Below are 14498 nucleotides of genomic sequence, written 5' to 3' on the forward strand. Positions count from 1 at the left end.
CCGCTGTACTCTTGCGTTTTCTTAGTCCAGCTCTTCTCTTCACAGGACCAGCTCAGCTTCAGCTGGCAGCTGTGCTGACATAGCAAGGACTTCTCTTAGCAGTGGCTCCAAGCTGTCTTTGCTGGCCTCTGCCTGAACGGGAGGATATGGCTTTTGAAGCAGCTGTGGGTCTGACCCTCCCTCCCTGTGAAGCACCTTAGAAACCATTTGGTGCACTCACAACACTTTTTTTTTTTTTTTTTTTTTTGGTTTTTCGAGATAGGGTCCCACTCTAGCCCAGGCTGACCTGGAATTCACTATGTAGTCTCAGGGTGGCCTCGAACTCTTGGTGATCCTTCTACCGCTGTCTCCCGAGTGCTGGGATTAAAGGCATGCACCACCATACCCAGTTTATTTATTTATTTAGGGTTTTTTTTAGTTTTTTTTTAAGTTTTATTTATTTATTTGAGAGAGAGAGAGAGAGAGGCAGAGAGAGGGGGAGAGAGAGAATGGGCATGCCAGGGCCTCCAGCCACTGCAAATGAACTCCAGATGCATGTGGCCCCTTGTGCATCTGGCTTGTGTGGGTTCTGAGGAATCAAACTGGGGTCCTTTGGCTTGCAGGCAAATGCCTTAATGACTAGGCTATTTCTCCAGCCCCTTCTTTCTTTCTGTCTTTTTTTTTTAAAGATTTATTATTTATTTGAGACAGAGAGAGGTGGAGAAAGAGAGAGAGAGGGCAAGAGAATGAGCATATCAGGGACTCTAGCCACTACAAATGAACTGCAGACACATGCACCACCATGTGTTTCTGGCTTACATGGGACCTGGAGAATCAAACTTGGGTCCTCAGCCTTCACAGGCATGTGCCTTAACCACTAAGCCATCTCCCCAGCCCTTTCTCGGTTTTTTGAGGTAGGGTCTCACTCTAGCCCATACTGACCTGGAATTCACTATGTAGTCTTGGGCTGGCCTTGAAATAGCAATTCTCCTACCTCTGCCTCCTGAGTGCTGGGATTAAAGATGTGTGCCACCATGCTTAGCTGGCAACACCTTTTTTTTTTTTTTTTTTTTGGTTTTTCGAGGTAGGGTCTCACTCTAGCCCAGGCTGACCTGGAATTCACTATGGAGTCTCAGGGTGGCCTCGAACTCACGGTGATCCTCCCATCTCTGCCTCCCGAGTGCTGGGATTAAAGGCGTGCGCCACCACGCCCGGCTTAGCAACACCTTTTTGATCATGCCATTCTGGTTGAGCCCCAGCTCTGAGCAGACTTTCAAGATCGAAAACTCATAATGTACAGATTGCAGATCAATGATCTACAGCCTCTTGGTTGCCAGGACAAGTTTGTATTCTGGGTTCCTTTTAGAAGTCACCTGAATACTTAGGTGGCTCTATGAGGGCTGGAAAGATGACTTAGTGGTTAAGGTGCTTGCCTGCAGAGCCTAATGGTCAGCATTAGATTCTCCAGTACCCACATAAAGCCAGATGCACAAAGTGGCACATGCATCTGGAGTGAGTTTGCTGTGGCTAGAGGCTCTAGTGTGCCCATTCTCTCCCTGCTTGCATATGAATAATTTTTTAAAAGAAGCTCTGGAGCTGGAGAGATGGCTTAGCGGTTAAGGCATTTGCCTGAAAAGCCAAAGGACCCTGGTTAGATTTCCCAGGACCCACGTTAGCCAGATGCACAAGGGGGGGCACCTGTGTTTGGAGTTCATTCATAGTGGCTAGAGGCTCTGGTGCGTCCATTCTTTCTCTCTCCCTCCCTCTCTCTCTCTGTCTGTCAAATAAATAAATAAAAATTAAAAAAAAAAGATATTTAAAAGCAGCTATGTGAGTGCTAAGCATTTTATTTGTGGTTCGGGTCCATTTTTGTTTCACACCTCAGTTGTTTTCAGAAGTTTACTAGGGTGCATTTGACTCTGTACTTGAGACCCTGATGTCATGACATTGTTCAAATGTATAAAGTCCCATTGAGTTCCTTATTTTCTTAGGCCAGCAGTTCTCATTATTGGAATAAACGTTCATGGACCATCCAACCAGGTTGTCCAGTGGGTGGGGTACATGTTGACTGGTCTCAACAAAGTCAACCAAACTGGTTTCTTTGTTTAAGTTGAGACTTTATTCGATTAAGAGAAAGGAAGGGAAGCTGGACATAGTGATTCATTGCATGCCTTTGATCCTAGCACTCGGGAAACAAAGGTAGGAGGATCACTGTGAGTTCGAGGCCAACTACAGAGTGAGTTTAGGTCAGTTTGGGCTAGAGTGCAAAATTCAGAAAATCAAAGAAAGAGAGAGAGAGAGAGAGAGAGAAGGAAAGGATGGAGCGTGAAGAATTACTGCCCATGAGAAGGCAAGAGAGTAAATGCCACCTAGAGGCCTAAATTGGGGTAATTTATAGGTTCTGAATGGGAGCTGAGCTAACCAACCACAAAGCCGCCTTCATATTAGTTCTAGGAAAGAGGAACTCCTTCCCAGGGATGGACTCAGGCTGTTTTGGGGAAAACAGATCTTGGAAACTTCTTAAGGTAAATGATAAGGAACTGATGAAGATTTGGGAACTAACCTCTCCTGGAGGCAGTAGATTGTTGGGGGCGGGCTTATGAGTGTTATAGCCAGTGTCCCCTTGGCAGTGTTTGGCATATGCTCCTGTTGTGTTGTCCATCTAATGTTGGCCAGGGGGTGATGTTCACCCTCTGCTCATGCCATCATCTTCTCCTGCCATCACAGAGCTTCCCCTCAAGTCTATAATTCAAAATAAACTCTTCTTTTTTTCCCCCAAAAGGTGCTCTTGGTTGGGTGATTTCTGCCAGCAATGTGAACCTGACTGCAACAGTTGAGACTATATAGTGAATTCCAGGTCAGCCTGGGCTAAAGTGAGACTCTACCCCCCAAAACCACCAAAATAAGGAACTAAAAATATTTTTATTTATTTATTTGCAAGTGGAGAGAGATAGAAGGAAGAGAGACAGAGAGAATGGGCATGCTAGGGCTTCCAGCTGCTGCAAACGAACTCCAGATGCATGTGCCACTTTGTGCATATGGCTTACATGGGTACTGGGGAATCAAACTTGGGCCACTAGGATTTGCAGGCAAGTGCCTTAAATGCTGAGTCATCTCACCAGCCTGCCTTTCTTTCTTTCTTCCTTTTTTTTCTCTCTCTTTCTTTCCAGTCCTTTCTTTCTGAGGACCTTTAACTACTGTGAGCTTTGAACTTCAGAGAGGATAAGGAAGGGCATGTCTCACAGACTTATATGACCCTAGACACTTTTCACAGAGCACCTTCTCGGGCTTCTGTTCTTTGGGGCACAGTGGGAAATGTAGGTCTACACCTGTGCCTGCTTGGAGATGTTTGAACCCCACCTTTGGGTTTTTGTCTGCATTTCTGGTACCTTCCATCTTCCCTTCCTGCAGGTACAATGGAAGGCTGCACTTCTCTGGTGGAAAAGCTGGCAGAGAAGCCAGCTTTTCATCATTTGTCCTTTTAGCTCTGGGATCCTGGGTGAGTTAAACTGTTGGTTCCCAGTTTCTTAGGTATATGGACAACACCCAACACACACACGTGCGCGCACACACACACACACCATACCTCCCCACCACAGACATACACACACCCAATACCTACCCCCCCCCACATACACACTCGCGTCCACTCCCAGGTCCACCAGGGAGACCAATGAGGGAGCACGCGCGCCCCCTAGTGGGCACTTCTGCCTCTGCCACCCGAGCCAGGGCCTCCATCAAGAGGATTAACATAGGTGCTTTGTTACTGCTGTTCCAAACTGGTGTCTGGGCAATTCGACTTAGACTAAATAGGCAAGAAACTGCTTCAGTGAAGACAGTGAGTTTGAGAACAGGCATAATTGGTTCCACTCCCCACTTTACAGACGGATGTGATCCTTGAGGTCACACGGAAGGGACATGATGAATCTGGGACTGATGAATGAGCTCATCTTCACACACCTGAAAGCCTGTGTGGACAGCTAGAAACAAGATCATACTACTTTCCTGATGTGCAGTTCTTAATTGCAGTTGCTTTGATTTTATATGTCAAGGACATACCTAATGTCTACACAGCTTACAAACCATTGATGACCAAAGTTCATTCATTCCATCTGTTTTTGGTGTGTGTTTGTGCATGTGAAGTGTATGCACATGTGTTTGCAGATGCATGTGGCCCATGTTCATGCCTGTGGAGCCGAGGGGAGAATGTCTAGCATCCTCCTCTACGGCTCTTCCATGTCATTTCCTTGAGACAAAGTCTCTCACTGAGCCTGGAGCTGTCTTGTTTTCAGGCAGACTGGCTGCAAAAGGAGCTCCAGTGATTCCACTGTCTCTGCCCCCAAGAGGGCTGTGGTTAGAGGTGTGCATGACCTCACCTTTTTACATCATGCTAAGGACAGAACTCATGCTTTCCCATATCCTCATGCTAATGTGGCCAGCACTCCCTGCTGAGCCATTTCTGCCATTCCTCTCTATGCTTTAAAAAAATTACTTATGAGAGAGGGAGAGAATGGGTGCCTCAGGGCCTCTAGCCACTGCATAGGAATTCCAGAAACATGTGCCACCTTGTGCATCTGGCTTTACATGAGTACTGGGGAATCAAACCTGAGTCCTTAGACTTTGCAGGCAAGCACCTTAACCACTGAGCAATCTCTGCAGTCCTCTTTTAAAATTTTTATTTATTCATATATCTGTGTGAGTATGGACACACCAGGGTCTCTGGCTGCTGCAAATGAACACCACTTTATGTGGGTGGCTGGGTAATCAAACCCATGCTGACAGGCTTTGCAAGCAAGCACCTTTAAGTGTTGAACCATCTTTCCAGCCCCCCATTTGTTCTTTCATAGTGCTGGTGATTGAATCCAGGGCCTTGTACATGCTAGACATGTGCTCTACCACTGAGCGATACCTCCAGCAATAACAAGTTGTTTATGGAGAGTTTGCTTAGCCACACAAGCACTTCACATGTTTAACCTTTGCATCAAGCCTTGGGAGATGGTAGAAATAATTCTTGTTTTAGAGCAGAGGCTGAGACATGCAGCATTCAAGTAATTTGCTTAAAGCCACATAGATAACATGACAGAATACCAGCATTGAAACCCACACAGTCTGATTTTGCAGTCTGTGCTTAAGCAACACACCAGTCTTCCTGTCTAAAAGTCACTTGTTAGGGCCTGGAGAGATGGCTCAGTGGTTAAAGGTGCTTGCTGGCAATGTCTGGGTTCAAAATCCTACTAACCACATACAGCCAGATGCATAGAGTGGCTCATGCATCTGGAGTTTGCTTGCAGTGGCGAGAGGCCCTGGTACGCCTACTGTCTTTCTTGTCACAAATAAATAAACAAAAATATTAAAGGCTAAAGCCGGGTGTGGTAGTGTGCACCTTTAATCCATGCACTGGGGAGACAGAGGTAGGAAGATCGCTTTGAGTTTCAAGACCGGCTTGAGGCTACATAATGAATTCCAGATCAGCCTGGGCTAGAGTGAGACCCTACCTCAAAAACCTCAAAATATGTAAATAAATAAATAAATAAGGGGTTGAATGGATGGCTTAGTGGTTAAGGCATTTGCCTGCAAAGCCAAAGGACCCAGGTTTGATTCTCCAGGACCCATATAAGCCAGATGCACAAGGTGGTGCACACATCTGGAGTTCGTTCACAGTGGCTGGAGGCCCTGGCGTGCCCATTCTCTCTCTCTCCCTCCCTCCCTCTTTTTCTGTTAAATAAATAACTAAATCCCAGACTGAAGATATGGCTTAGCAGTTAAGGAGCTTGCCTGTGAAGTCTAAGGACCCAGGTTTGATTCCCCAGCACGCAGGCAGAGCAAGATGCACAAGGGGACACAGGCGTCTGGAGCTTGTTTGTAGCGGCTGGAGGCTCTGGTGTGCCCACTCTCTGCCCCTCTCTCTCTCTCTCTCTCTGCCTCTTTCTCTTTCAAACAAATACATTAAATTAAATTACAATATTGTTGGCCACATGGATTAACCCACAAGTATTTCTGATGTTCCTGCGAGGTGCCCACCTCTGTGCTGGAGCTGTGGAGGATACAAAAGATGCATGAGACTATTTGCTATCTATGATCGCTCCAGAATTGGTTTTGACTTCTTAATAAAGAGTAAAATCCCTGAGGAAATACTGAATGATGAAATTTAAAAGAGCAAGTTTTTCAAAGGAAGAAACTGGTTTCTAGCAGGCTGAAGGGCAAACATGTTTAGAAGAAAAAAAAAAAAAAAAAAAAGCAACCCAGGGAAAAATCCACACTATGTTAGTGACACATGTGATCCGTATGCCTGTGAGCAGGAAAATGCAAAAGGGGCGAGTGCCGTCTCCTACGGTAAATGAAGCGCGGAAGCTCATTAGACTATAAGAAAGTGTGGGGAGGAAGCCTGCCTTCGGAGCATCAAGGGATTGTAAGATAAACTATGTCAGGTAGGTGCAAATTGGAAACTGCAGACGCAAAGACATGATCTGAGGAATACATTTACAAAAATATCAGATAAATAATAAATTATTAAATATGTTAAAAGCTAAAAGGATCCTTGGGTCTGCAAGGCTCTTAAATTCAAGAGGAAAAAAAAATGTTGGGTTGTTTTGGTCCGAGAGGGTAGAGGGAGGGACTGGAGCCGGTCTGGCTGGATGACTCCTTCCTTTGAAGACACAGAAAAACACCCCAATAGAAATTTCACAGGAAATCATTAGGCCTTGGCATAGGATGTGAGGCCCCTGGGGAGAGGAGGGAGCATGTTGAAAATACCAGGACATTTGGGAGCTGAGAGGTGCCCATCCTCATTTGGTGCTCAGGAAACAGGCCTGGTGAGAAGGAAGTGCCACTGCTGGTGACAGGGAGATTTGGGTCACCAAGGCCCTTCTTTGGGCTCTGCTGTCACCTGTTTTTTCAGCTGGTCGGGCTGCCTGGGGCAGCAGAGCTGAGGGTGGCATCTGCAGGCTCAAGGGCATGAGAGCTGTGTCAAGACCACCGGCCTGGCAATGGTTTCTCCCTATGTTGTTTTCCTTTGGCATTCCAAATTCCAGAGGTCAGTTTATAAAGAGGAAAGGGGCCAAGTGTGATGGTATGCACCTTTAATCCCAGCACTCAGGAAGCTGAGGTAGGAGGATCACTGTGAGTTTGAGGCCATTCTGAGACTACACAGTGAATTCCAGGTCAGCCTGGGCTAGAGTGAGACCCTACCTCCAACAACAAAAAACCAAAAATAAGAAAACGGAAACACAAACAAACAAACAACCCCCCCCCAAAAAAAACAAGATTATAGTCGAGAGTAATGGTGCACACCTTTAATCCCAGCATTTGGGAGGCCTAGGTAAGAGGATTGTCAGGAGTTCAAGGCCAGCCTGAGATTACATAGTGAATTCCAGATCAGCCTGGGCTAGCAAGGCCCTACCCCCAGGAGGAGGGGAAGAAAGAAAACAAAACAAAACAAAACAAAAAAAAGAGGCAAGGGTTTCAGTCAGTGACCAGTTGGCCCTTTGCCTTGGTCTATGGAAGGAGCACATGAGCTCACGAAGCTCAGCTGCACGCCCCAGTGACCAGAAGATTTTGCCTCAGGCCCCACCCCTAAAAGTTCCACCACTGGGCAACAGCACCAAGATGAGGGTCAAGCTGGGACCAAACCTTTTACATGGCCTGTGGGGACACCAGAGGTCCGCTCCTTGCACTGCTGTGGGAAGGAAAGGTTAGCAAAGGTTATGCCAGCAGCTGAGCTAAGCGAGCATGTGCACAGGATTCAGGGTCTGTCTTTAAAAAAAATTTTTTTTTGCTTTATTTTTATTTATTTATTTGAGAGCAACAGACAGAGAGAGAAAGGGGCAGATAGATAGAGAATTGGTGTGCCAGGGCCTCCAGCCACTGCAAACGAACTCCAGATGCATGTGTCCCCTTGTGCATCTGGCTTAAAGAACCCAGCCTCGAACCGGGGTCCTTTGGCTTCACAGGCAAGTGCTTAACCGCTATGCCACCTCTCCAGCCCCAGGACCTGTCTTTACTTGGTCTCTGAACTAGCCAGTGACTTTGGACTAGAGGTTCAGTTTTGCTTATCAAATGGGAATGATTGAGCTGGTACTCCATCCACATTCACAGGTGTGTGTACATTGCCTCCTCAGCCACACGGGCACGGTCCTGCCCACATGCAGGGTGCGTGTGTGTGTATGTGTGTGTGTGTGTGTGTGTGTGTTTGTGTGTGTGTGTGGTGGGGGGTGAGAGGTGAGGACACACCTCTGATCCCTCGCCTTCATGTATGGAGTGCAATCTGGGGTGTTTTGATCCCAGCCCTTTAGTCACACAAGTTTATTTCATCAATGTGGCACTTACGATGTAGTTATTACTAACTAGAATGATCATTTCGCAGACCAGGAAACTGAAGTTTGCAGACGCTAAATAACTTTTCCCAAAGTCACTCAGCTGGAAGAGGCTTTGTTAGCCGGGCATGGTGGTGCACACTTTTCACGCCAGCGCTGAGGTTGAGGCTGAGGGAGGACCGCAATGATGAGGCCAGCCTGGCAGTAGAGTGGATTCCAGGTCAGCCTGGGCTACGGTGAGACCCTGCCTCCAGAACCAACATAAATACATAAATGAAAGAGGTGGGGATTGCTCTCAAGCCCAAGGCTCTGGAATCTTCAACCTACTGTACTCTCGGATCCAGCTGTCACAGCATGGTTCCGCGTGTGCGGCTGTGACCTGCAGAATGAAGGAGGAAGATGTCAGAACTGGTGGCCAGTGACCAGGGCGTTCCATTAAGGCAGTGACGAAAGCAGAGGTCTGAAGAGAGGGTCAGCGTTAGCAGGGAAGAAATGGAGGAGCAGCTACTGCGAAAGAAACTCTGACGTGCCCCTGTGAGCACAGGGCTCCAGGGGGAGATGCTGCTTGCCTGCTATGTGACCGCGTCTATAAAATGGGGACAACAGGAGATGGGGGTGAAGCTCCAAGGGGGCAAGGAGGGCCTGCTCCAGCAGAACACTGAGTACCGGTGAGAAAGCGGAACATGTCCTGTAAGGTCTCTTGCTCCACAATGGCTCCACTTGAGAATTAAGAGAGTCCAAAGGTGGGCTGGAGAGATGGCTTAATGGTTAAGGTGTTTGCCTGCAAAGCCAAAGGATCCTGGTTCAATTCCCCAGGACCCACATTAGCCAGATGCACAGGGGAGCACATGCATCTGGAGTTAGTTTTCAATGGCTGGAGGCCCTGGTGCACCCATTCTCTCTCTCTTTCTCAAATAAATAAATAAATGAAATAATATATATATATATTTTTTTAAAAGAGATCAAAAGTAGACCTGCATGAACACTAGTTTCTCCAGCTCATCACAGTAAACAGATTCAATGAGAAACTGGAGGCTCTTACCCTCAGTTTTCCAAGATGTCTTGTGGGGAAGCTCGTCAAATGATGGATATAAAACAACCCATTAGGTCACTGCCCAACAGACAGTGTGTTTTGTGTGTCACAGGAATCTCCTTATTATTCTACTATTGATTAAGTCTGAGCTTTGATATCCTACCTTTGACCTTTCAAAAGATGGTGCAATTAGTGGAACACAGTGTGTCAACCAGTTTTCCATTGCTGTAATTTTTGCAGTGCTGGGGGTCAAGCTGAGGGCCTTGTGTATGCTAGACAAACATTCTACCACTAGGCACACTCTTTTAGAATCAACCAGGATCCATGAGACCTTCATGGGTCCTTTCAAAAGGCACACATCCAAGGGTCTAATCACCTTTCAATAGATCCCTCCTCAACCCCCTGGCACGCCTCACACTGCTGCACCATGGCCATCACATGAACTTTTTTCTTTTTCTTTTTTTTTTTTTGTTTTGTTTTGTTTTGTTTTTCGAGGTAGGGTCTCACTCTAGACCAGGCTGACCTGGAATTCACTATGGAGTCTCAGGGTGGCCTCGAACTTAAGACAATCCTCCTACCTCTGCCTCCCGAGTGCTGGGATTAAAGGCGTGCGCCACCACGCCCGGCTTCTTTTTTTTTTTTAAATATTTTTTATTTATTTATTTGAGAGCGACAGACACAGAGAGAAAGACAGATAGAGGGAGAGAGAGAGAATGGGCGCGCCAGGGCTTCCAGCCTCTGCAAACGAACTCCAGACGCGTGCGACCCCTTGTGCATCTGGCTAACGTGGGACCTGGGGAACTGAGCCTCGAACCGCGGTCCTTAGGCTTCACAGGCAAGCGCTTAACCGCTAAGCCATCTCTCCAGCCCTTTTTTTCTTTTTTTGAGGTAAGGTCTCAGTCTAGTCCAGGCTGACCTGAAATTCACCACTATAATCTCAGGGTGGCCTCAAACTCATGGCAATCCTCCTACCTCTGCCTCCCAAGTACTGGGATTAAAGGCATGTGCCAACACGCCTGGCTATAATGAACTCTTAAAAAAAAAACCTTACTTTTATTTATTTACTTTATTTGAGAGAGAGAGAAAATGGGCATGCCAGGGTCTTGAGCCAGTGCAAATGAACTCCAGACACAAGCATCACCTTGTGCATCTGGCTTACATGGGTGCTGGTCCTTTGGCTTTGCAGACAAGCACCTTAGCCACTAAGCTGTCTCTTAGCACCCCACGTCACATGAACCTTTGGGGGCCATACTCAACCCATGTGCAAACCTTTGCACACAGTGGTCATATTCACAGGACAGAGTGTTCAATATCCTCCCTGGGTTTCATGTCATGCCATGAGGTAGATATCAGCCTATTTTACAGATGAAGGGGCCAAGACTGTGGAAGGCTGCACTTCTAGAAGGGAGCCAGGATCAGCCTCTGGGCCTCAGACTCCAGGTCCTGGCTGTCACCCTCCTCCATTCTTACTCCCTAGGGTTACTGTGAAGCACTTGTTTTACTTTGAGAGACTTAAATACACCTGACTGTAGATTGCCGTGTCATTATCTCCTTCCAGACATTTGCATATCACTTCCAACTGAACCTCCTCAGTCTTCCCCAGTTATCACTGACACATTCATCATATGGTAAGGGCAACTGGTTTTGGTTTTCTTCTAGTTTGCTCTCATGTCTTAAATCTTCTTCTTCTTCTTCTTCTTTTTTTTTTTTTTCCAAGGTACGGTCTCACTGTAAGCCTGGCTGACCTGGAATTCACTATGTAGTCTAAGGATGGCTTTGAACTCACAGCAATCCTCCTACCTCTGCCTCCCGAGTGCTGGGATTAAAGGTGTGTGCCACACACTCGGCCTTAACTCACCTTGTTCATGCATTTGCTTTTACAACACCTAGCACTACATTGATCTTCTGGTTTCAGGTGACGCCAGCGCATGCTTCATAAATAGTGGGTATGTGGCATCTCTTATTGGGTGACAGGGAGGTCATGGTCATTTCACTTCCTCCCTGCTGATGAACTGCACGCCTCACCCTTGGTCTTCCCACCAGTAGAGTAGTAGGCAATGACTCCTATGCAGCCACTCTAAATGTTATGCAAAGATCTGGCCGGATGTTGTTGCTGGAGCATGTGGAAGGCCGATCAGGCTGAGGCAGTCAGTCTGTCAGGACCAGGCAGCAGAACCTGGGGACTGAAGACAGGGCAGGGCTGGGCAGGGTGGAGCGGGCAGTGCTTCCAGGCTGGGTAATCTCCAACCTGAAATCATTACTTTCTGTGCCGCTCTCTTCAGCTACAAACTTGAGAGTCAGTGCACAGACTGGTAGGGGGTGTGGCACACTGTAGGAGCCTGGGCAAGACCAAATGTTGTTATGGTCATTCATATGATTGTATTGTGATTGAGATATGTCCAGTAAAGATAAAACATCATGGGCTGGAGAGATGGCTTTGACTCAGGTTTGATTCTCTAGTACCCAAGTAAGCCAGATGCACAAGGTGGTGCATGTGTCTGGAGTTTGTTTGCAGTGGGTTGGTAGAGGCCCTGGCATGACCATTTTCGTTCCTTCCTTCCTTCCCTCCTTCCTTCCTTCTTTCTTTCTTTCTAAAATATTTTACTATTTTCAAACACAGAAAGACAGACAGAAAGAGAGAATGGGTACACCATGGCCTCCAGCCATTGCAAATAAACTCCAGATGCATGTGCTGCTCTGTGCATCTGGCTTTATTAAGGTACTGGGGAATCGAACCCAGGTTGGTAAGCTTTGCAGGCAAGCACCTTAACCACAGATCCATCTCTCCAGCCCTCTAATTTCTCCCTCTCTTTCTGTCTTTTTATTTTTTATCTCTCTCCAATAAATAAAGAAATAAAAACTTAAAAAAATGAGCTGGGCATGGTGGTGCATGCCTTTAATCCCAGCACTTGGGAGGCAGAGGTAGGAGGATCACCATGAGTTTGAGGCCAATCTGAGATTACATAGTGAATTCCAGGTCAGCCTTGGCTAGAGTGAGATCCTATCTCGGGTAAAAACAAAAACAAAGACAAACAAACAAAAGAAATAAAATAAAAAATAAAAGATAATAACAATGGTATGTACAATGGAACTCCATTATCAAAGTATGTGTATATGTGACCCAAAGTACATAGATCAAAGTGGTACATGCTCTCACTGGCAGAATGCCTTCACCTCCCTTCCTCCACTCTTTCCTCTTTCTTTTTCTTGTTTTTGAGACAAGACCTCACTGTCTAGCCCAAGCTGGCCCTAAATTCATGATCCTTCTGCCTCAGCCTCCCAAGTGATGGAATTGTACAATGCCTGGCTTTTTTTTTTTTTTTTTTTTTTTAATTTCTTTCTTCAAGATAGGGTCTAATTCTAGCCTGAACTGATCTGGGATTTACTCTGTAGTCTCAGGCTGGCATCGAACTCACAAAGTGATCCTCCTACCTTCTGAGTGCTGTGATTAAAGACGTGAGCCACCATACCTGGCTTCTCATTTTATCTCATACTCCCCCCTCCCCCTCTCCATCTTCACCTCCTTTTCTTTTTCACAAATATGGATTAGTTTGTATTATCAGAAAATAAAATTAGCCAACTCTAAGCATTTGAAACAATAAAAATAAAGCAAGCAAGGCCCTCTTCCCACGGTATGTGGGGAGGAATAATGGCCTGGCCTCAGAACAGACCATCTGAACCAGGTGATGTTCACAACACCCACCAAGTGTGACATAGCAGACGTCATGCTAGGTTCCTTCCAGGCACAACCCAGTTGAACCTTCTTGCTGGGTCTGTGTGATTGGTACGATGGCTCTGTGTCAGCAGGGTCAAGTGTAACTTGCTCAGGAGCACATAGCTTTCTGAGACAGTGGCTTCCAGACCCTGAGGTCTACAGCTTCCTCAATGGAATCGTGAACGCTAGGCCAGCAGCCCTGGTGACACCCAGAAGCTGACTAGAAAGTGTGAACTCTGGCTCCCCACCCCAGCTCCTCCTGGCCAGCCTGTGCCCAGTGGAGCAGGTCCTGGTCTCAGGCACCTGCCACATGGTGTCTTTCTCCCCTGGCTGGGCTGTCTTCTCCCTGCCGGACCTTGCTGCCCTTCTCTCGGGAGATCTCAGTGTTCAGACCTCAGCAAAACATGAGCCATATGCCAAACTTCTCTTTAGAGACTGCTCTGCAGCTCCCAGACAGAGGTTTGCAGACAAAATGTTTGACGTGGTGCCTCACTCCTTTAATCCTAGCACTTGGGAGTCAGAAGTAGGAAGACTGACATGAGTTCAAGGCCAGCTTGAGACTGAATTCCAGGTCAGCCTAGGCTATAGTGAGAACCTACCTTGAAAAACCAAAACCAAACAAAAAAAGATGTTTGAATCCCTAGCCCCAGGTGGGATTATCTATGGATTGTTTATATCCCCCTAATTCCTTTCCAAATAGTTTATGGTAAGTAGGATGTTTTTGTTATTTAAGGAAAAATAAATAATGCAGGTTTTCAAGCCAGAAGTGCCTGAGATCTGCTCAAAAGCACTTAGGGTGCCCTGACTTAGGGGTCTAGCAACAGAAGGACGAGGGCAAATCCTTCAGTGTTTGTATGTGATGACAGGACACAAAGAAGCCTGGTTGGTTCAAAAGGCAGAAGCAGAGGCAAGAATCCGGACTGGGTGCAAATGGGCTTTGTTTTCTCACTGGCCCAGGGTAGAAAATCCACTCCGCATTGGAAAACATTAAAATGTGTAAAAGGAAGTAGGCAGAACCTTCAGCAGAGATTTACTGAGATTTTGGCTGTTTTTCTTTCTTTCTTTTTAATTTTCGTTTTGCACATATATGTGCGTGTGGTATACATGTGTTTGTGTGTGAGGGCATGTGTATGAGTGAGTGTGTGTGCATACATGTGTGGAGGCCAGAGCTTGATGTCAGTGAATCTCCATCTTTTAAAAAATATTTTATTTATTTGAGGGGGGGGCAGATATATAGAGAGAATGAGTGTACCAGGGCCTCTAGCCACTGTAAACAAAGTCCAGATGCATGTGCCACCTTGTGCATCTAGTTTTACATAGGTCCTGGGTATCAAACCTGAGTCCTTAGGCTTTGCAGGCAAGGACCATAATCGCTGAGTCATCTCTCCAGCCCTGTTGTGTTATTATTTATTTATTTGGGTTTTCTGCTCTAGTCCAGACTGACCTGGAATTCACTATG

Source organism: Jaculus jaculus, chromosome 11 (genome assembly GCF_020740685.1).
Source record: "Jaculus jaculus isolate mJacJac1 chromosome 11, mJacJac1.mat.Y.cur, whole genome shotgun sequence".
NCBI classification, from domain to species: domain Eukaryota; kingdom Metazoa; phylum Chordata; class Mammalia; order Rodentia; family Dipodidae; genus Jaculus; species Jaculus jaculus.